Raw genomic sequence first — 25054 nt, 5'->3', positions numbered from 1 at the left:
AAAAGGATTTGGAGCCTGCTTGGAGAGAAAATGATGGATTGAGTATCTTAATTACCCAGGCATCCTGAATCAAAACATCCCATTGCCCACCACACACACACACACACATGCACACACACACACACACACACACACACACACACACACACACAATATCAATAAAGCATAAACTTGGAAAAGAACTCATTATCAACTGATTATTAAGAAATAAGACACCAGTGTATAAAATTAAAATAGTCTGTGCTGCACGTGTATTTCAGATGGGTATGCTTACACTCAAATACTAATAGCAATATAGACAGAACTTTTGCTCAGGCCTCCTTTCCTGACAGTCTCCACTCTTCTCAGTGCCTTAAGCTTCAGAAAGGCTGCATATTGCTCTGTGTGGCACAAACTGCTTTAAGCCATAGGTTTATGTTCCCATTCTTATGAATTCTGCTCAGAGTACTATAGTTTCCTCCCTTCTAACCAAGATGAACTCATCTGGTTAAAGGCAAGTTTTTTAATTAAAAACCCAATTCCTTTTTATAGATTTATATTTATTATTTTAAATTATGTGTATGTGAGGAGGAGGTTTACACACAGGAATGCAGGTTCCTATGAAGGCCAGAGGCAGTTGAGTTGGATCTCCTAGAGCTGGAATAACAGAGGACTGAGGCGGGCTGTGATATAGAGAATTGAGCTCAGATTCTCATCCTTGAGCCACCTCCCCAGCCCCAAACCTACTTTCTGACTATGATCTTTTCTGTTCAAAATGATGAACTAGTGTGTCAATGTAAGCAATGGCTTTTGTTGTAAGTTGTACTTTCTTTGCCCATGCGTAGCTTGTTGAGTCACAAGAAAGAAGATATAGAGGAGATGGAAGTACATTAGTCTTACATATCAAATGCATTGTTCCCATCATGATGCTCTTTCCTGTGCTCCATGCTCATGCTCTGGCAATGTTCCCAGCATCAGTAATGGCAATTCATTTGATAAAAAGTGTACATCTTCAAGTTGCACTGTCTTACAGGCCAAGCTTGTTTCTGATCACAACTAGTCCATAATAATAATGTCCACCCCACATCACTTTATAAAAAAATAAGTAAATAATTTATTCAAAGAACTTACCACATTTCATTGAATAAAATATTTAGTTAAAAACACCTCTTGGTGAATTGTCTGAGGGAGATGACACCCCAAGTAATTATTTATTTAACATTTTAAGAGGGTAGTTTTATGAGCCGGGCGGTGGTGGCGCACGCCTTTAATCCCAGCACTTGGGAGGCAGAGGCAGGTGGATCTCTGTGAGTTTGAGGCCAGCCTGGGCTACCAAGTGAGTTCCAGGAAAGGTGCAAAGCTACACAAGAGAAACCCTGTCTCAAAAAACCAAAAAAAAAAAAAAAAGGTAGTTTTTAATTAAGAAACCTATAAGAAAACAATTCTAGAGAATTCATATTTTTAAAAAGAGAGAGAGACATAGGAAGGAAGGAAGGAAGGAAGGAAGGAAGGAAGGAAGGAAGGAAGGAAGGAAGGAAGGAAGGAAGGAAATGTGTCTCAAGTCATGAGGGAAAATTCATAAATATAACCACTTGTAAGAGGTCCAGGTAACAGAAAAGAATTTGTTTCTATAATTTAATACTGGAAAAATGTTTCAAAGGAGAATTTATCTGACAATGTTCAATAAAGCAAATTAAAGTTTAAGAGTCAAAATACTTTATGAAGTATAGACTATTGACAAAACTCAAGATTTCACCAGGGTTGCTGGTCTAGGATCAGTAGTCAAAATTGAATGCATTCTTCCCAGTGGTAAGGATCAAAGACAATTAGGCAGCTGTTCTGCCCTGGAAGTGCAACTTCTGCTCTCCACTGTTAGTCTGAGCATTAGTGGATTCAGTCCCCAAAGGAAATAAAATCAGGAATCACATTTATAATAACATCAAAAATAGAAAAAAAAAAAAACCAAAGAGGACTTAAACAAATATAACAACATGTTGTACTGGAACTGGAAAAATGGACCATAGCAACATAACATCTAACTCATCTATAGATTCAAAGCAATCTTGGGCAACTGTGTTATGTACGTATGTGAGAGAAATTGGCAAGTTGATTATAAAAGTTATGTAGAAATACAAGGGCCTAGTGTACCTAGAATTATTTAAATAAAAAACACATCGAGAAAAGCCACGTCTTCATCTCAGAACTCGCTCCAACACTATAGCAATTAAGAGCCTGACTCAACAGTTGTGATATTGTCCTGTTTCTGAATATATTCCCAGTGTCTCAGCCCTCCAGTTCTGAAGTATATCCTCAAAATTATTTCATTTCAATCAATGTGTTTTCTCTATTTCTGTATTTTGTAATTACCTTGTAAATTATATGTAAGCATTCATAGTATTGACCACTATATGTTCTTATCAATTGCTGTGAAATGTTAGGATTATATTTAAATTTGCAGATAAATTAATATCATATCATATGAAGATCTATCACATGTCCTTAGTAACAGACCCAGAAGGAATAAAGGACAAAGAGCAGAACAGAAAAAACCCTTGCACAAATTAATGACATAGTTATCAATCATGAGTTTAATAAATAATATAAAAATCACCTACATGAATATATGAGTTTCAGTTAATGCATAAAAATATTATTTATAAGAAGTCATTGTTCTTCTTTTGAGTAAAATTAAATTTTGATAAGGTTTCTATATCTCATTTTTTGTTTGTGTTTGGGGTTCATTGGTGTATGAATGCAAATCAATGGACCTTTAAATTTATATTCAAGGGGTGCAATGTTAGCACGACCTTCATACCTTCTGAACATGAGAATAAAACCTGAAGCAGTCACCTGTGGAAAAGGATTTGGTTCCCATTGCACAGTTTTCAGAGTTATTACAGGGTCCTCCCAAAGTAGCTGTGCTAGCATATAGTGGCTATAATGGGTGCATATACATAATCACATTTAAAATGTGAATTTAGTATTGCTCACATATGATGTATGGGTTTAAAAGCATGTGGCTTTCTTTGGCACAAGAAGCAACTAATTAAGAGAAGCATGCAGCTCTGTGGACTCAGAGCTGTCAGTGGGCTTGAAGCAGAGAATTCTTTGCATCAGAGGAAACATCAAGGATTAAAGTGTGGCTCATTTTCTCTTCTATTCTGTCCTGTCTCCATAATGTGAGTCAGATGTCAGAGATGAACTCACGTTTTCTCATCTTTATCTCAGGAATTACTGTTTTCCTTCACCCTGTAACTGCTGCTTTTAGCAATTGGTGAGGAAAAGCACAGAGGTCAAATCCAAGAAGCAAGCTATAATACTTCACCTAACTAAAATGCCCACCAATAACAAACTCAAAAAACTTCCATTTAAAAGCTGAAATTCCTAAGGCTTGGGAGAAATGTACTTTGTGTTTTCTAAGATGAATGGAAAGGCTGATTGATTCTGAACCCAGCATGACCATCCATTGTCCCAAGGGTTCAATGAGACTTCTGACTCTATTTCTGTACATGCTGAGGCTCTGAAGAAAACAGATGACTCAAGGAGATAGATACTTCTGAAACCACAAGACATAACATATACTGATGGGTAATTACCACACAAAAGTGGATACAATCACAAAAATGTTTATCTTAGTGGATGCATTTGTGATTCTTAATCTTAGCACTTTTCAAAATGAAGGGTGAATGTAGTTGGAAGTTTTCCTGTGTTCCACCCAGTCCCAAAGCTGCTCAGACCCAAGTAAACACACAGAGGCTTATATTAATTATGAGCCTACAGCTCAAGCTTCTTGTTATCTAGCTCTTATAACTTAGTCCATTTCAATTAATCTATACGTGGCCACAACATTACCAGTCTGCTGACATCTTGCTGCTCCTTGGGTGGCAGCTGGCATCTCCCTCACTCTGCCTTGCTTCTCTCTGTAGCTCTACTTGGATTTCCCACCTGGCTGTAAGCTTTCTTGCCATAGGCCCAAACAGCTTTATTTACTTCGCAATGGGAACAGCATATATTCATAGCTTACAGAAAGATATCCCACAGCAGGTGAGCGACAGAGATTCACAACTACTTACTTGTTTTGTAAGATGCAGTGAGGAAAATGGGTGAAGCCATTCATATTTTGATGCTCCAGTCTGCTCTGAAGAATCGTTGGGTCACAATCAGCAAAGGCAGAACCCACTGTTCTCCAGTACTGTGTGTCAGAACTCACAGTGAGTAAACTACCTGTCAACACTGGTTTCAAAATGTATAGTGTAAGGGTCAAGTCATTAAGCTTGTAATAGTGACTGCAGGGGGTTGAAACACATCAGACATGTATATGTGCTGATGGCAATTGATTGACTTTTCTTTCAACCAGATAGGGGGAAAAACGCTGTAATTCATTTTAGAATCCAACAACCAAAGGAAATCCCAGGTCAATGTTTAGAAGGAGAATTAATCAATATCAGCATTGGATCAAGAAGGTGAAGCATGCCACTTTTGAGGACAAGGGCTGGTTTTTTTCTGCTTCTTCTTCAGTTCTCTAGTCACTGTGGTCCAGGAAAAAGGTTCTTTGAACTGTCTTTGCCTTTGTCTCCTTGACTACCACAATGGAGCTGATTAAAATACTTTGCAGAGCCTTGGTAAAGATTAAGAAAGAATAATTTTATTCAGATACAGTGCACATCTCAATGTCACATAGATACCAGAACCTGCATTATCATTATCCCCATGGTGCAACTCTCTTTGGAATACAGGCCTAATTTTATATTTGAATGTTGATTATTTTAAAAGTAACTGCAAAGTCACATCGTGAGTTGTTGGAATAAATGATTTGTTTCCACCCAGCAGAATCTATCCCTGAAAACATTTACAAAATGACAAGAAGAAATCTCTCAGAGAGATTTATGTCAGAGTATAACACAACTCATCACTGTCACGCCTCATAACTCTTTCCAAGTATGATTTTGAAATAATTTTATCTATCTAAAATAAATATTAAATCTTGATTTGATAAAGTAGTCCTAAAGGATAGTCGAAAACAAAATACACAAGAAGTAACAGAATGCCTTCGCAGAAGATGAAGTAAATATATAATTTATCCTTCTTGCCAATACTGTTGCTAATTCATAATTTTGACAGGAACCCATTACAAATCATTTGAAAGAGACAGAAATTGTCAAAAGCTTTTATTACTCAATTAAGGAATCCATATGAAATTGATTACATATGTCTTTCCAAATGCTTTATTTTTCTAGAAAATTCACCTATTCAATCACACCACAAATGCTCATTGGATTTCTATTCAGGTATTTGGAAAATAAAAGGAGCCTGGGATGGGCTTGAGAGAGTTTATCCTTTTGAAGGGAAGATAGTAATAATATGTACATAACATCATGCAATAATACAATATGTAAGGGTTATAAGTTTTCTGAGTTAAAAGTGCAACTGATATTAGGAAGTCCAAGCCAAAAGTGGGATTGGGGCCTTCTTGAATCTCATATAATCATATAATGGTAGACAGAGGGGGTAGAAGGTGGCCTAAGATGATAGCACAGGATGAAGAACCAAGATAATGGACCCAAAGACAGGTTTTTTTGTAACAAACAAGGGGATTTTGCTTCATATAAGGCATAGATGCAGTGGAGAATTCCACATCTGACTGGTGCACTATTCACAAAGCTCAGACTAACTGTGGTCCTTGGCTTTGCTGCTGGTACATGGATATATCATTTGGTCTAATACCTCCAAGAGAAAGAGATATTCAGACTTCTGTGTGAATTTCCTTTCCAAACAGTAACAACTATTCTAGTTATTTAATAATTCACTTTAAAATGGCCACAAACAACACATATTTACTCATTAAAATTTGCCCATAGCCTACCATTTTGAATCTATGCTGTGAGAGGGTATGTAATGGAGGCTAAAAACAGTTTTGGATGTTGGAGACCTCATTTTGAATTCCTAGTATAGTTAAGCATTCTAATTGCCTTAAGCACAAAGGATACATGTAAGGGAAAAAGTGCATCTCTGGTGTATAAAGCTAAGGAACAAACAAAAATTAAGAAATGGACTATAAAATGTGAATACATCAATATGAACTTTAAAATCTCCTTGAAGGGTAAGATACAAATATGATATGGGTAAACCTAGTTTTGATGTATCTTAGAATTACAGAAAAGGGACTAGCTTCCCAAGTGAGTCTTAAACCAGGACTTAAGCTGCAAAGAGATGCACAGCATGTGGTGAGGGGAAACTTGACATGGATCATCATGAGAAGACAATTCGTCTCAGAAACAGGATGCTTTTGATGCTTTTAAGACACATTTTAGTTTTAAATACCTGATTTGCAATGAAGACTATCAATAGCAAAAGGTATCGTTGAATTGGCAAAGCACAGATTAAACATTACACATAGTTAGCAGTTTTCATCTAACAGTTTTCATATATGGGGAAAAAAACACTTTGCCAGAATGTTCTGTTCTGAAAAATAGCATGCTTCTTAAAAGCTAATATTCACCCTGTTCCTGATAATTATTAAACATTATTCATCAAACTTGTTTCCAAACTAGAAATTTACAATTGTGAGATATGCATATAGAATGCAGTTGATGGATTCTTCATGCTTTGAATTTAACCTTCCCATTTGAAAATTGGAAGCTTCAAGAGAGAAATTTTTGAGAATCAACTGATGGCAAGGCCATGTATGCCTTCATCACCTAACATATGCAGAATCACTTTGTTAATTGTATTTCCACTACCATGTTCTTCGGAAGTAATTGAGATTTTAAAATTCAGGAAAGCGCAGGGCAGATGGCAAAGGAAAGAAAAACTAGGAATGCTAACTCTGAAAAGGAGTAGAGCATGCTTTTTTGCTAATTAGTTTTCCCTGAGTGTACTTTTGGAAAGTGGCAAGTCCTTCTCCTTTCAGGTGACCGAGTCACCTTCTGACACTTGGGCCCATGGTCACCAGAAGCAGAACAGACTAAGAGTGTTGCAGGGCTCTGTTTCCTTCTGAAGTCTGGAAGATTCATGCTCATCTCAGGGTTGTCTCCAACTCAGAAGGGAAAAAGTGTCCCTCTACAAGTGAAGAGATCTAGAAAACACATGTCCCTGTCATTCTGATCTTAGCAGAGACAGTCACCTGTTTCTTTAGACATTGACTATGATATTTTCTATAATTAATGTTTACAGCTTAATAGGAACTCAGCTCACTGTGTCTCATCATCACATCCTTGTTGCAAGTCAACTATTTGTCATGTCCTCTAAATTGGGATTTTCTGTCTATGAAGCACTAAAACTAATTCCCAACATGTGCATTTTGATTATGCCTTGTTGTCTTCCTATCAAACATGTCTTAATTACTTATGCTCAGCTTATGCTTAACATCACCTTCCTCTAGTACAGCTATATAAGACATAAGATGCAGTGCTCTAGAGGAATAAACCAGTAGAAAAATAGAGAGAGGGTAGAGGAGAGAGAGAGAGAGAGAGAGAGAGAGAGAGAGAGAGAGAGAGAGAGAGAGAGAGAGAGAAGGAGATTATGTTAGATTGGCTTATATAATAGGGCTGGATAGTACCAACCAGGCATTCTGGATAGACGGAGAAATCAAGAACCCAATAGTTACCCTGTCCACAAGGCCGGATACCTTAGCAGTTCCAATCTAGTTATGAAGGTCTGAAGGTTTCCTAGAAAACTGGTAGTTTTCATTCTGCTCTGTAAGGCTAATAAAGTTTGGTTCTGATATCCATGAGGAAGGATATCAGCCAGAGGTATGGCTCCTAGTTGATTGCAGATCCAGTTGATTTGGCAATCAAGATTAAGTATCACAGAGTAGGCTTACTTTCTCTCAGTACAATTCAACATACTTTCTTCTAAAGCATGAAGTCTTTAGATTTCCTTGTCTTGTAATAAAAAAAGCCCTGACCTCTATTCTCCATAGTTTTTTTGGCTTTTTCTTCCTGTGAGCGTGTCCATATTCTGTCTGAGGCGGAATGTGTGCTGTCCCCTATATCAACCAGTTGAGGAAAACCCTGGTAATATCTTTGTTTCTCAAATTAGAATAAATAAGGTGACAACATGAAGCCTCAGTTTATTTAAAACTACTAACATTAATCCCTGTCTAATGCAAGAAGAAAAAATTTGGCTTCTGCCAGTGGTCTCAAAAAATGACAATGCCTTTGAGAGAGGAAAGCTGTGCTGTATAGAGTCATACCTTAATGTGCATGATGATACTTTCTGGTCCTTAGAATGAAAGAATTTTTAAAAGGCAACTGTGATTGATTATTTCATCACAACGTACGTACAATATTAAAATGGCTTTACCAAGTAAGCACAGTATTCTCTATTTTATGTTTTAAAATAAGCCTATTAAAACAAATCTGTACTTGAAGCTAATAATACAAGCCAGATATAGGCCTTTATACAGACACAAAATAGGAAACAGCATCACACCATAAAAATATACAATTCACAATTTTCTCTTTTGTCTCTAGTTACCTACAGGCCAAATATTTATTCAAATAGAACTTACTTCCGCAAAGCAGAGGTGTCAGTGACTGTTCCGATGAGTGCTGAGGGAAAGAGTAAGAGTAAATATCTCTCACCCAGAATATAGTCTCCACCTAGTTACTGGATACAAATTCTTCCTCGACAATGTCATATAAAACTGTAAACTACTGTCCTGAGCTCCATATGGTCTTTATAGTGGTATTATTTTTTGCATTGCTATCTTCTCAATAGTTATATTGTCTTCCAAATCCAAAGGATGATTTCTCATACACCACAATAGGAAAGAGCTGAACTAGACCCAAGTGTATATATTTACAATTAGTTCAGTAGTGAGACAAATCAGATGATACAGTGCCTTACCTATCCCAGAACTAAATGGGTGCTGGCTGTTGCTGATATCTCTGTTATCAGCAGAAGCTTGCATGATTCTTCAGGTTGCCAGGTGAAAGCTGAGCATCTACTATGGCAATCACGTTTCAGGGAGAAGAGAGGCAGGAAATGTTAGACTAAACCTGATCAGTAGTCTCAGAAAAGATCTACTCATTTTTTGTGAAAAGTGGATTTGTAGGGTAAGTAATTGGTCAGTTCATCAGTAGTGCAGACTAGAATTATCTTCAGAGTATAGATGTGAACTCCATGTGTGGCAGAGTTCTTGATCATCTTCCTATCATGATATGCAGAAAGATAAATGTGAAGACAATCCTACATACAGATTACTAGTTTTGTCAATGACAAGTGGTGGGGCAATGCCCTGGACCTTGTAGCTGTTTATTATTTGATGGTCACTATCATGGCATCTGGCTTGCTTCATGTGAAGAAGGCTTCAAAGACAACACATAGCAACATCCTAGTCCCCATCTTCAGTTTCCCTCTTGAGGCATTTTTCCCTGCTACATAGTGGCTTGTCTCAGCTAAGAACTGCATCCCCAGCTTGCTCTGTGCAATGAAGACTGAAAAGAGAAAGACATGGTATGCGACGCCAGTCTGTCATTGGTGCATGTGATGAGTACAGTTTGAGGCACTTTGATTGCCAAAGCAAAATAGAGGAAAAGCTGACTATTGCCTTATGTTATCCTCATCACAGCATGACAGACTCAGGTATCTTTTTGTTGTTGTTCGTTTCAAGGAAGGACTAAGGGTTAGAGAGGTTCAATACATTCCCTAATGCCCACGGTAGAAAACAAAAAGTCAGGGTAAAATTCTCCACAGTGAGACTCGGTAGAAACAGGGTATGTGGCTCTGACATTAAGTTCCTGAAAAGATGACAAATCTTGACTTTAGTAATAGCAAGGACATCTTAGATTGAATACTGTATTTTTTAGTTTGAATATTTTTTTAGAATATTCTACTAGAATACTGTGTTTATTTCATTTATGCCCCACTCCTCACTCCAACTTTTTCTTTCCCTCTATTTCTTTCAAATTCATGACCCCTTCTTCTATAATTGCTGTTGTTATACACAGCACATATTTATGCATACTATGTAATATGTAGTAATTTGTCTATTTAGTGTTGTTCATATGTTTACCTGTTTTAGGATTGACCATTTGGGATATGATAACATATCAGGAAGCTCATCCCTGTAAAAGACAGTTCTCACTCTCCCAGCACCCACTTTTTCATATAGAGGTGGGGCTCTTGAAATTCCCACTATCCATATTTATACTATTCCAGAGCTCATGGAATATGACTATGGGTAGGTAAGATATAACTTCCCCTTTTGAAAAATACTTTTTAAATTAATTCATCTTTTATCTAAAAGTTTTTTCATAAAATATATTTTGATCAAGATCATATCATTTTCTGTCCCACAATACCTCCTGAATCCTTTGTCTCCCTGCTCCAAGTTTATGTTATCTCAAACAACAACAGCAAACAAAAAAAATCCCCCAAAATAAAAAACAAGCAAACTAGAAAAATCAATCAAACAAAAATAGTGCAAAACAAAACAAAAAAGCACACATACACACAAACATGGAGTCCCTTTTTTTGTTGCCAAGTACTCCTGGGCATAGGGCTTCCCTGGAGTATAGTTTATATACCAAGGGGCACTCCATTGGAGAAGACTGATTTTCCCATTAATTGACAAATACTTTTAAACCATGACATCAGAGTCAACTTCTAACATAGTAAATACCTTTCAAAATTAGATTATACCAATCACTTTAAATTTTAGCAGATGATTTTTCCTAAAGCATTTTGTCATCAATTTCGAACTCTGAATTTAAAAGCTAGTATCTTTTTCAAACTCCTTTACAGCTAAATATACAGATTAAAACTTTTAGAAAGTTGCTATCTGTATTCAACTCATGTCAATTTCCTAGAATTATTTCGGCCACTAATAGACCTTCAGGAAGAAGCATGACTTCCTTTTATGTCTATACAGTTCCATGTGCTAAGTGCTATTGGGATAGGTGACTCATGGCCTAGAGTTAATTCCATTGTGCCCACGGTGTTCATGTCAATCAGAGTTATATCCACTTTTCGATGCTGCTGTGGTATGTTTCAAATTTTCAGAAACCTTTTAAAATGTATATTATTTGGTTTTGTTTCTTTTTCAAGGCATGATCTGATTGATGAGTAGTCCAAGCTGGGTAACTTATAGTTCTCCTTTTTCAGATACTCAGGACCTGGGTTACAGGAGTGCATTAGAAACCCCTATTTACATGTGTTTTAACTGTGCTCATGAACAGAAGATTATGTAAAGTTCTTTAGTGAGTAGGCCTTGTACATGTGCTGTTTAATCTCTTTTTCATGGTTCCATTTAAGATGGCTCTAGGCAGCATGAGCTTTCCACCCCTGAAATATTACTCATTAATTTCTGGTATTTGTAATTAAAGTTCTTACAAAAGATGGGAAGATGGAGATATGCACACCCAATTTCCCATCATTTGCAATTTTCCTGCTCAGATTCTACCCCAAAGCAATGTCAAGCCTAACTAAGTTAACATTAGTGTTATACTATTCAAACCCATCAGGCTAAAATTCCTTTAAATATTGGGACTTTGCAGAGTACTCACTGGACAAGGACAGAGAGAGAAAAGAGTTCAACAGATGCAAGAAAAAAATGCAATGGAATTAATGTTATTAAAACCTAGAATCATTTTATTGCACACCAATCCACCTTCTAAAGGAAATAATAATAATGATGATGAAAATAGGTTAGTCAGAGTTAAAACCAATGGGCACAACAGAATCTAAGCTAGAAAAAATATGTCATTGCTTTCACACATCCTATTTTAACATATTAAAAATTGTATGACTTTATATACACTTTCTTTTATTTAACATTAACCCATACACCTCTCTGTGTCACAGAAGCCTATTTATATCCATCAATCAATTTCTTTTCCAAGTCAGTACCATTTTAGGACTGTTGTCATTTACAACTAAATTTATTCTATACACTCATTACAAAGTTTATGAAAACATAAACAGTCCATGTTTTTGGAGTTATTCTCCTTTGAAGATACCCCCCCTCAGTCTTTGGCAGTCAAAGAAACTCGTATTATTTCTAAGTACTGAACACAAGGTCATCTCCTCTGTGCTGGCTGGGGAGTCTCCACCTTGCCATGTCTCACTTTCTCACGGAATTCTTTTTCTCTAGTAGTTCTCGCTAGTTTAGACCTCTATTGTTTATTCTCACATTTAATGCTTTCCACATTCCTTTAATGGGCTGCATTATTTTATAATCATCAATATTTAAAAAAGAAAATCCTTTGAGCCAAACAGAGAAAACTAGGTGTATTACAGTGAGTAGTGAGAAGCATGGGTTTCAAGAAAGTCTGAAGTCAGACAATCATGCACTTCTCATATTTTATTTCCAACATACACACTTTTTTAATTCCCATAGTATCTTTTCAATGTCTTTCTCTCATCAATTGGCAAACATTAGTTGACACAATTGAGTGAATGAGTAGGGATGAGAAGAGCCTTCACATTTCACTTCTGACTATTGTAATTCCTGTGCTCAGAACAGCTCTTTGGCTCCAGATTCCTGGTACTGGTGAAATCAGGGAAACACACAGATATTTGTGTCTCATTTTTTTCTCCTTGCAAAACTGAACCCAAACTACAACTGGCAGTTCGATGGAGAATCTTAAACTTTATACCCACCCTTCTTTCGATGGATAGGTTTTTGTCTCTGAAAACTAGTCAATATCCTATATTACCTATCAATCCATATAACACGCCATCCCTCAATGTTCATTTATAACCACCAGTCAAATTCCTTTGAGTCAGTAGAGGTTTAGAGAAGGTTTTTCATTTCTAACAAAATTTACTCTTAACTGACCCAAATCTGGGAGAGATTTAGTTGTGATCTTTTGAAGATTTCTCTTACTCCAGAAATGTCCCTGAGAAACAAGTTCCTGTTGTCAACATCACATGCCCAGTGGTACTATCTGAATTGAGGGATCTGCCAGAAAAACTAGAATACAAAAATGGAATCTGGAAGAATTGGTACAAGTGCAGGTGCATTGTATTATAAGAGTTTTAATTTCACATCTCTATTGTGTTTTTACTGAGCTCTGAGCTACCTTTAGCATAACCCATGTGTCTTGATCCAACAATTCCTACTCAGACATAAGAGAAATGGTCTTCACTGGCCTGTCCTAACAGAGCTAGACTGCAAAGGTTGAGGATGTCTGACCTTATCGCATTACTGACAGACAAACGCCAGGGATCCTCATTCATTGCCACTTGCTTAAGATTTGTTTATTCATCCATTTCTGGGTTTAACAAAATTTTAATCAAAACCTGTTTGTTTTTTGTTGTTGTTGTTGTTTTGTTTTGTTTTTGCCTTGAACTGAGAACTGAAGTTAAAAATCAGCATAAGATGGCATGACATGTACTAGCAAGGGAGTCTGGTAAAATGGGGGGAATCAGGTAAATACCCATGACAGTGACAGTCATGTAGTTTGATACCAATAAATATGCCATGCACAGAAGGAGAGCAGCTACTTCTGTCACTCCTGAGCATCAGGGGTAACATTTTAAAGGTGGTATTTCATGCACTCAGGTTGATGAGAAACTAATTTATTATATTCAGTAATGGGAGTAAGAAATAAATATTTCTCCTAATGAGATAGGCTGTTTAACAGAGAACATGTACGATTTAAAATAAGAACAACCAACGTCATTCATAACTCATCTTGTCCCAGTCTTCATTGGCATAGCTGTGACTTCCAAAGACATAAATGTCCCCACCTGTGAAAGGGGAGACTTTGCAGAAGCAGATGTGGGTGGTATTCATGCAGCTTTTGAAACCCCAATGAGCCTTAGGTCAGCTTCTTTCCAGTCATAGAACTCCCATCACATTCTCCAGAGAGTATTTGGAGCTCTGGTTTCCTGAGGCTGAACATGAGCTCATGTTTTTACTGGGAAAACTTGGCAAGAGGAGTTTATTACAGGCAAATCAGATTGTTATGATGGTGTGTGCTAATATCCCTAGCCTCCAGGAGAATGAGGCAGGTACGTGGTGAGTTTGAGTCCAGCCTGGGCTACATACCAAGACCTTGTCTCAGAATCAAAGGCAATGAAGATGGAGAGGGAGTGGGATGGAGAGAGAGAGAGGCTCACACTCTCATACAATGAAATCTCTACAGAAATGACATTCTCAGGACCCTTACGATAATAGCAAGAACTATAACCAGAGTTGAGTGTGCAGTGGTCCAAGGGGCAACAGCCAAGGTGGGAAAGCAAAAGCATAATAAAGCCAGCAACAGAAGTGTCTGTCCCAGCACAACTCATTGTCTGGGTAATAATTTTCAAAACTGAAAATGCCAAAGTGTCTGAGGAGATTCATATTATGTGGCGAGAGGGTTGCTCTGCTGTTTGTATTTTTCTCAATATATCCTGGAGACTGAAAGGAAAATAAGAAAGGCATATAAGTGTGGCTTAGTAAAACCCAGAGACTCCTCCGCTGGGAGCATGCCTATAATATACATGATATATTATACATTTGTTATTCTCAAGTTCTATTATCAAGGTTTTCATGCCGGGTAATAGCATCCAATTTTCTCTTAGAGACAACATGCATTGGAATTACAATTGTGTCGTGCAAGCCCTGCAATGCCTACCCATGGAGAAGAATCACCTCTGTCCTTTTCCTGGTGACTTTTGCCATGAGAAGGAACAGCGAGTGTTGGTACACTTGTTGATGGAAGAAAATGAAAGGTTACATGGCACCTCACAGAGCCACTAGGTGTGTGGCCATTACATTGCAGCTCCATTCACTTTCATTGCTTTCTTCCAATTTGCAGAAGGTGCGCTGGGCTCTGAGAAGACTACTTATTAGGGCAAGCGCCTGCACTTTAGGACCCGAGAGCCTCATAAAAGGAAGAGAGTTTTACTTACTACGGGCTTGTTGGTAATAGAAGCTAGAGTCTGTTGCTTCCTGGACAGAACTGATCAAGGGATTGTGTGACTATTTCTCAACTTTTCTTGTCACGTAAGACTCCACATCGAATCAAAGACCACTAAATGGTTGCTATAAACCATACTATACCAAAGGGTACACATTATCTTTATAAATCAACATCCCTCACCTTTACAAAATGGTCGTATTCTTAATAATCTTTTGTGTTGCCAAAAAAAAAAAAAAAAAAAACATGCTGGGCAGTGGTGGCGCACGCCTTTAATCCCAGCACTTGGGAGGCAGAGGCAGGCGGATCTCTGTGAGTTCGAGGCCAGCCTGGGCTACCAAGTGAGTTCCAGGAAAAGGCGCAAAGCTACACAGAGAAACCCTGTCTCAAAAAACCAAAAAAAAAAAAAAAAAAAAAAAAACATTTTGTACCCTTTCCAGTTCTGAGCTATTTTCCAAAAAATAACTGATAAGGACATGCTGGAGGAGCATTATCTCTGATAATTTAAGTTGTGAAAAGTATGCTATGTGTTCTGCATGCATCATCTCACTTAATTCTCAAACGAATGCAGAAATTTGAAATTCTCCATTTTCTTTTATTTATTATATGCCTATGCGAGCTTGTGTTCATTAATGCACTTGAATCTGAGCTCAGAGAATGCCTTTATTTAGAACAAAAGCGTATGTTATTTGTTGAATTTTAACTAAGGTGGGAAGGATACTAGAAGAATCTAATCAATTTCTGTCCCCTTTCAGACAGGGCTGTATCTGAAAAGGAAATTCAGGTGGAACAGACACCCACCCCCTTGTGTGCCCAGCGCAGAGTCCCAGTGATCCAAGTAACCTTGCATGATTTAATTACTGCTCTGCCCCCGGATTCTCTTTGCTGCCTGAGAAATCCCAGAGCAACTAAGCTTTTGATTTCTCTATCCTGTTTATAACAGGTTTAAGTCCTTGGTGGCTTAGCACTAGAAGGAACCTTGCTTTTGACCTTGGAGTGACAGGGTCCGGCCCCTGTGCCTGTCTTCCTTCTGTGCAAAAGTTTGTACGTTACAGTGTTATCAGATGTGGGGCTCAATGAGATTAAACGACTTAACATAATCTGAATATATTTAGAAAGTAAATCTGAGTATATTTAGAAAGTAAATCAGTTAATCTGCTGTATTAGCGGTGCTTATTACTTTCAAATGAAATGTTAAAAGGGAGCAAATTTTGCACCCAAGACATGCGTGCAGCCTAGTGCTAGAAGTCTAATTTTGCACAAATTAGGGATTCCATCTTGTTCTTTCCCATAGGGAAGGCAGGAGCCCTGTTTTCCTTTTGAAAAGTCAAGCCTGTCTGGTGTTCTGAGGATTAGAGCAAGATGCTCTTATGACCTAGTTTTTTGAAAAGCCTGTCTTCTCACATCCTGGTACTGTCCTAGGATTGGACATTTCATACAGTTTGTAAGTAACATACCACGATCTGAGCTATTGCAGCACTCTACAAACTGGTCAAGAGGTCAACTAATTAACTCCCTGCATTAGAAATGAAAAGAAATCTGAAATATGTATCAGTGTAGGGTTTCATATATTTAATAGTGTGTTTGGAAACCCTATCAGCCAAACCTGTAATTTCAAAACTGAATTCATTGCTGCTAAGACTGTAGATTTCAGTAAAAAGAAATACAATTATGCTTGTATACATTTATGATGATAAAAAATAACAATAATATTCAAATAGTTAAAATGGCATCCATTTGAGGATATTATTTTAAATATTTGATCAAGAGAAAAGATGAAATACATGTGAGTATTGGGCATGGTAGAATATACTTGTAAACTCAGTGTACCTCCAGGTCTCTGCTTTCCAGGTTCCTACCTTGAAATTCTGCCTGACTTCCCTTGCCAGTCATCTATAACTTCAAGATGAAACAAGGATCTTTTCTGCTAAGTTGACACTGGCCAGTGTCTTACCATAGTAACAGAGAATCAAATCAGAGACAATGTAATATGATTAATGACAAGACCTGGACTTGGCAGCTAAAGTTTCCCTGCAGTTTATTTAATCATTGGACCTTTTTCATCACCCAATACACTGGATTTCTCTTAAAATGGTGAAGGATTTAGCCTAATTTCTGCTTTACAGCCTAATGATAGACAATGTAATAGATTGTGATTACTATAAAAATGCAATAGATGGGGATTATTGTAAAAAACCAATTTCAAAACAGGGCTTTAGTTTCTTCCACTTTATCCTCTTCCCTTTATAGTGTTTATTTATCTTGAGAAAATATTTCAGTCTGTAGGCCTGGCCATCCTGGAACTCGTATGTGGGAGCCTCCTGCCCCAGTCTCTCCAGTGCGGGATTGCAGGTCTGTGCTGCCACATCTGGCTTCCTCAGGAACTTTCTCATGACCTCCAGTGTCTGCAGTGGTCTGTAGGAAATGGTCAAGGCTGATAGTGGGTTTTGCTGAACGGTGATGATAAAGTACAGAGACATGCCCAAGAAAATAGTTTGCATGCGTTCATTGTGGTTAGGGTCCCCTTCCAGTGTATCCTCACATCAAGTGGTCTAGTGTCACAGTCTGCAGTGAGTGGCATCAGGGGAAGATGAGAGATCTTTCTCATTTTATTTTGTTCTTGAGAAAGTACCTCACTCGTTAGCCCAGCCAGGCTTGGAAGTTGCATTGATCCTCCTGCCTCAGCCTCCCAAAATGCTGGGGTTGCATGAACCGCCATGCCTAGCTTGTTTCTTCATCTTCCTCTCATCACGCTTTTCCATAGAAGCACCCATGAAATTATTATTTTTCAATCTTATTATGTAGATTTTTTTCAGTCTGAGATATTTCACATATCATTGTGCCTTTGAACTTAGACTAGGCTAAATGAGACATGGCAAATATGTACAATTGGTAGAAATCAATTTCAGTTTGCCATATGAATCTTGAAGTTATAATGAGTTACGCTCCCCTTTGTGTTTTGATGTAGATGGATATGAAATTCTGATGGATGTATTTTTTAATGGTTCAGACTTATACAAATGGGCAGAAGTTACTTCTCTTACTTTTTCAAAACCCTACGATTTAGGTTTAATATTTTTAACTAGTACATTTTTAAACTATAATAACATTGGATACAATTCAAAGCCAAACATGTAGTAATCTTTCAAATCTCCAATTAAAAGAAGAGACACAAAGCCCGAGGGGGCAATACTCTGTGGTTCCACTTTGCTTTTATTTTTAATGTTAGGGTGTGAAATTACTTCTTTGACATACATTGAATTCAATAGAAGTAATATACTGAACAACTTGATGTCTTGTTAAAAGAAATAGAACAATGTCATGATTAGAACCAGGCTAAACATACTCTCCCAAAAGGTAGCTGTTACTTATGCTACAGTAGTGATGCTGCACTGGATAGAATGCACTAAGAATAATCAGCCTGGTGTTGCCCCTGTGCACCCTGGCTGGGCAACTGCTGTGTTATTGTTGGTGTGGGATACACCACTCAGTCTTCCGGTATGTTAATGCTATTGTTTAAATAACTGCTGAAAATGGCCCTGAGTCCAGATCCTCAGGTTTATGTAGAAATGATTTTGTCTAGCACCTGCCTATTGTCCTGTTTCTATTTTTCATATTTTATTTTATTTTGCGGTCACACTAACAAACCCAGCCCATATAGGAAAACACTGTAAGGGAGAGCAAAGCTCCTGTTCCAGCTCGTGAGCTTAGGGAGTCTAAATGGATGAGTATTTGGGGCATATTTGTAAATCAGAGAACACACACATAGTAGTTTCAACTCACAATATAAATAGTGAGTAGGGATTTGGCAATGTCTGCTCTGACACTCATCATGACTGGCCTTTCACTCTCACAGGAGCCATGGCTCTGTTTCTTGGTGATGGGATGACTATGCACACAAGACTTACAAGACTTACTGCATGTTCATTGCACTGTGATGATGCGGCTTACTTTTGTTCTCTCTCTCTCTCTCTCTCTCTCTCTCTCTCTCTCTCTCTCTCTCTCTCTCTCTCCCGCCCCCTCTCCCTCTCCCTCTCCCTCCCTCCCTCCCTGTCCTCACTCATACCACCCACCAAGCTGTTAATGAAATATACTCTACTTCTCTTTCATTTTGAATAAGAGAAGAGCAATGAAAATACTCATAGATGTCTGGCCAGGTAGGTAACAATGAGAAATAAAAGTAACATTTCTTGGCTGCTTGGCTGGACCAGGAGGGGTGTGTGTGTGTGTGTGTGTGTGTGTGTGTGTGTGTGTGTGTGTGTGTGTGTGTTTCAATGAAAATTCCCCCAATATGAACAAAAGAAGCTGTAACTTCAGCAAATGGAATCACATGCCCAGCATATCTCCATCACTCAGCAGAAAATACATCACAAACACATATCTAAGTGGACAAAGACCATGATTTCTCCTTATTGTATTGATAATATCTAGACATATTAGACAAGGCACAGATATTCAGAGACTTTATACATCCAAAACAGAGGATGAACATGGTAGGTAGGGTGCTCTACTTTCGCTATCAGTTGGTTGGTTTTTGTCAACTCCACACAAATGTAGACAAACCTGTGAAGAGGGAAGTTTAATTGAGGAAATGCCTCAACACCATTGGCCTGTGGCAAGTCTGTGGGGTATTGTCTTGATTAATGACTGGCAGGAGCAGACAGCCCATAGGAGTTCAGGATAGTATACCTCCCACCAACAGGTGGTCCTGAGTTGTATAAGAGTGCTAATGGAGGAACTGACCCATGCAAAAAAGCCAGTAAACTCCCTTCATCCATAGCTCTGCTTCGATTCCTGCTTCTGGGTTGCTGATTTGAGTTTCTGCCCTAAGTTCCTTCGGTGATGGAGTGTTACCTGAATTATAAGCTGAAATTAACCTTTGCCTCCCCAAGTTGCTTTTGATCATGATCTTTATCACAGCAATAGAAACCCTGACCCAAAAAAAACCACCCTGGACACCCTGGACTGGCATTAGATGCCTCTGTCAGCAAGCCCATCTGCCCATCTGGTCTGACATAATTCTTTCCTAGTTACTTGAGATATGATAACGAAAAGCACATGTACATTCATTTCCTTTGCACTGCATGACGAGATATGAAATAGTTAAGGTTAATTAATTAAGTTTAGCCACTCAGTACCAAGAAAGAAGGAATAACAAATTGCTGTGCTAGAGTTGGCAGAAAAAGGTTTTGGTGCCTTGTTTTCCTTATATTGAACAGTCAGTTGACTGTGTGACTGTGATTCTAACAGCTGGATGGAGGATATTTACTATCATATTGACAGAAAAATATTTGAATTAGATTTTATCACTAGGAACATTTGGTCAATGTTATTAGTAATTACATGAAGATTTTCAGATCTGTCTTTATGAAATCATGACTAATGAGAAAAACTAATCTATTCCAATGTTAATTATTTTCTAAGTATGTTTTATGCAATTTATTCCAGAAGATCTTGATAGTAAGTGATGTAAATATTTCCCTGTTGGTCACACTGGCATCAGTGTTCTGCCTTCATTCTGCCAAAATTATGAATCTGCAAGTGACAGTGGGCCATGGCCTGGTCACAGGGGAAGGGTCTCAGAACTCACAGGTCTTGGGAATAACCCCCTCGCTTATCCTTCTACAGGACACGTGATGAGTATCTGTCTCTATTGAGCCAAGGTGGCTCTAGTGGGGTGTCTTCGTGTCCCACAGATAGAAACAGACAATGCACTCTGACACCTCGAAAGTCCAAGTCCTATTCAAACAATAGGATCCTTCTCAAACTGAGAAAGAACATGGAATGCTTTTCAAAGGAGGGCTCTTACTTAGATTTGAGGCTACTTTTCTAATTAGTCTATAAAGCCTATGAATGTGCAGAAACCTTCCCAAGAGAGAAGGTCAGCATCTAAGCTCAGAAGTCTACTGTAACTTACTTTTCTCCTCATCCCAGCAGGGTCAGGAAGAGACAGACACACTTTCTTCCTGTGTCTAGATCTCACAGCATTTCCACTTTTCTCCTGCTGATTTCCATGTCCTCTCACATTACCTTATCTGGAAATGAAGGTGTTCACCTAATATCTTGGTTCTTTGTGGAGGAAGCAGTTGAGAAATAGAGGAATTTCACAGAGGTTGGGTGTTGATTTCTCAGGCTATGTACTAAAATATTACTAGTAGATAAAAACCACAGTGTCAGTGTTCACCTTTACATGCAATTCATCATTGGGTTTAGAGAGTCAAGGGCAGTATTGATCTAGCAGTGGATACCAAATTCATGTACATTTTTTTCATCATCTCTCAAACAACTGCAGAGTTATGTGATGACCAGGATTTTCTTAATGCTTTAATTACATGATAAAAGTTGGGTAGGTTGATTTAGTTTTCCTGATGTTGAAATGAATTTGACTAGTCTTTACCATATTGGGAGATACAGTGTCTTTAGGTTAATTTGATTTAATGTTTAATTGAATTAAACTCCACATCATATAAAATGATAAAAGTGACAGTCAATTTATGCCATAATTCCCTCTATTGCCATCTGGGAATGTTTGTTAAAAAATGAATTAAGATCCATTCTCCTGATGCATTTGTGTTTTTAGAAGTGGTAGGAATGTTTAAATGTCAAAGGCAATATAGAAGAAACCCATGGAGTGCAAACTATTGAATATTTTTAGTGTAAAGATATTTGGAACTTTGGGGAGTGCAGTCAGTTTAATTTACCTCACTAAATTTATTTAGTGCCCTTGCCCTTTTTCTTGTTGGCATCTATCACTCCCTAATTGTATACATCACTTATATGTGTTCATTATATATTGTTTATTTCTTGACACTAGTATTTTCTATGTGGTATCCCTACCTGAACAATTATTAAAAATCTATTTACCAATATGTTTCTAGATGCCCTTACAAAGGATATATATATATATATATATATATATATATATATATATATATATATATATATATATTCCCCCCTCTTGTAAAGAGACATTTTTATCACATACTTGTCTCCCTAGGCTCAGGGAAAATAGCAAAAGAGGGAGAGGAACATTTGTAAGACCCGGGGGAGAGGATGACTGCAAGGAAACAGTGTTTTCTAGGCTCAACAGGGCAGTTGTAGAAATAAAACCACAGTGGTTATGACAGTATGCAGAAGACCTACTCAACCTCAAGCAAGATGAAATCCCAGGATGGAGGTCATGGTTTCCCACCCCTCACTGAGGAGCCTGTCAGGAGAAGGAAAGTTAGCTTTCTTTAAAAGCTTGGCCTCTGGTAGGTCACATCCTGTGATGAATGTATACACCTAGGAGTTTATGGGCAGCAATAATGGGACAGAGTGGATTTATGAAAAGAAAAATGAGACCTCAAAGTTGGGTGGGCTGAGCATGGGGAGGTGGACCTAGGAAGAGATGGTGGAGTGGTTAATATGGTCAACATAGAATGTATGAAAATTTCAAGGACTCAACAAAAGAATCTCGCCTTGCAAATTTTAAGAATTGATAAAAAATTTGTGTATTTTATTGAAATATATAGCTAGTAGATATGGCAATTTTTTGGCTAAAAAGATCTACAACAATACAAATAGAAGGCTATTGGAGAATTTTAAATTTTGAGATTGTTATGTGTGCAACTGAAATCCCAACACTTAGAAAGTAGAGTCAAGATGAGTTCAAGGTCAAGTTGGGCTCAGTGACAGAAAATTATCTCCAAAGTATGTTTTTAATCATGAAGTAGAAGTACAACCTCTCACATGATGACTGTGTGAAGTTAGAAGTCCATTCTTGTCACCGTTGATAGCTAAGGAGGAAATAAAACTCCAGTGTATCGCAAATGAGCATTCACTTTGTATTCCTGTAATGAGCAATAAAACACAAAAAGCAATAAGTGTATAAAAATTTAAATATCTTATGGGAAATAATTTATGCATAAGAATTTAGCATCATCTCCATGTGTCAGGATGCAGCTCTCTTCCGTTTTAGATTCAGCTCATTCCACAAATAAGTATTATGAGTTCACAAGTAAATTATTTACAGGAGGCTGAGTTTTTCCCATGGAATAATTTCTTGAATGACAATCATTCTTTCAATGACAGAATCATGTCCATTTCTTGTCCTAAACGTTCTACATGTCCTTAAGCAGAACGCTGACTTTTAGGAAACCCCCTTCTGTCCTCAAACAGGGGCTCAGTCACCACACATCCATCTCCCTATGATGACCTGGCTGCATGCATCACTTCTCACTTCAGCACAAGCAACTTTGCTTTCATGTTAACATCAGCAAATACCTGGACCTACCTGATTAATCTCATTTTTATATTTTCTTAAAAAGTCCAAATTCAATATGAATGAACATGTGAATTTAATGTGAATGAACATGTAACACAAATTGTTGTGTATAGATGGAGGGCCATATGTATTTTGATGGTAAATGAGAGATGGAGTGAGCTTTTGAAATAACTGTCAGAAACAGAGAGTGGGCTGGGTTGGTAATAGAAATTTCATCTCTTCTCACCAATATTAACTCGTTTATTTTGTCCCAAAACCAAAGAAGCACATTTTATGTTTTTAAATATTTGAAATAGGAGGTTGGGAAAATGGGTCCGTGGTTAAGAGCATGTGCTTCTCTTAAAGAGAGTATGAGTTAGGTTCCCAGCACCCATCTCAAGCATCTCACAACTGCTTGTAACTGTGGGTCCAGGGGATCTGACGCCTCTGTCCTCTGCAGGGAACAGCACATATATGCACATATCTACAGACACATGTGCACATACATATAACTAAAAATGTTAAATGCAATAATGAAAAGATGTGAAATTAACATAAAATAATCAACAAATTGGTTATTTGACTCAAAATATGTTTCTCTTCCTCAAAAGATAAGAGTCTGACATACATCACCCTTGCATTATTAACAAGCTATACTATGTGTGTATGTATGGATATGGACATTTTTCCTGCATGTAGCTTTATTACTCAGGTGTGGCTAATATATTACTCGGGTATACCTATTGTCCAATTCCAATAAAGAATTCTAGTTCAACAAATCTAACCATTGTCCATCATTTTCATGCTTCCTTTAAATTTGAAGAATTTCAAATTTCAAATGGAACCAGTATCTGGACCTAAAAGCAACTGAAAACAAAACTAAGTGAATATGACATTTAACATATACAACACCATTCACTACCTCTCTGTCTCTCTCTCTCTCTGTCTCTCTCTCTCTCTCTCTGTCTCTCTCTCTCTCTCTCTCTCTCTCTCTCTCTCTCTCTCTCTCTCTCTCTCTCTCTCTCTAACATACCAGGCCCAGAAATTATAAAGAAATATTTAAGAGTCAGCAATCAGTTTCCTATTCTTTCATAATCTTCCAGTTTGCAAATGCCTTTGACTTAATGGTTTCTTTTGTTTACAGGGACTTGCACTGTCGTGCTCTGAATGCACCCTCAAGCTCTATGAACAAGGTAGGGTCAGCTGTATTTTACATTTAGGTGAAAATTTCAAACTTCATTGGTTTCTAAAGTGAAGCTGTATCTGTGTTTTGTATGTTGTCAGATATTGTTGGTTGTTATCCAATTATAACACTGAAAAGAGTTAAGAACCATGTCTGTTTCTATTGTTCTTCTTGATATAAACTGTAGCTAGAGGTTTCCTGCCTTGCCCACAATCAGGACAAATCTTTGTCACCCGCCAGTCCCACAGCCGCTCAGACCCAACCAAGTAAACACAGAGACTTATATTGTATACAAACTGTATGGCCGTGGCAGGCTTCTTGCTAACTGTTCTTATAGCTTAAATTAATCCATTTCCATAAATCTATACCTTGCCACGTGGCTGGTGGCTTACCGACATCTTCACATGCTGCTGGTCATGGTGGCGGCTGGCAGTGTTTCTCTGCCTCAGCCTTCTGCTTCCCAGAATTCTCCTCTCTCCTTGTCCCACCTACTTCCTACCTGGCCACTGGCCAATCAGTGTTTTATTTATTGACCAATCAGAGCAATTTGACATACAGACCATCCCACAGCAATAAACTGTGTGAAGCAAAGTTAAAATGTTTACAACAATGACTTTCTAGTGAAATGTCACATACCAATTGTAATTTAGTGGTTAATTAATCATCAACCTATATGTCATCTATCATCAGAATATCATTTATCTGTCATCAATAATCATCTATGTATTTATCATCTGTCTATCCATTCACCTATTATTTAAGTATTATTTTCTACCCTTCTATGTATCATTT

General features: G+C 37.7%; 1 protein-coding gene across 6 annotated transcripts in view; it reads left to right on the top strand.

Annotated features, from left to right (window-relative positions):
* Positions 1 to 25054, top strand: part of Pcdh15 (protocadherin related 15) — a 1398279-nt gene that overhangs the window by 526309 nt on the left and 846916 nt on the right. For all 6 annotated transcript variants that reach the window (XM_037199986.1, XM_037199987.1, XM_037199980.1 and 3 more), the window contains exon 3: positions 24224 to 24272. The gene's annotated coding sequence lies outside the window, so the exon portion shown is untranslated. The remainder of the gene's footprint in view (positions 1 to 24223; positions 24273 to 25054) is intronic.

Source organism: Peromyscus leucopus, chromosome 16_21 (genome assembly GCF_004664715.2).
Source record: "Peromyscus leucopus breed LL Stock chromosome 16_21, UCI_PerLeu_2.1, whole genome shotgun sequence".
Taxonomy (NCBI): domain Eukaryota; kingdom Metazoa; phylum Chordata; class Mammalia; order Rodentia; family Cricetidae; genus Peromyscus; species Peromyscus leucopus.
Note: the sequence above shows the minus strand (reverse complement) of the source record. Positions and strands in the feature narration are given on the sequence as shown.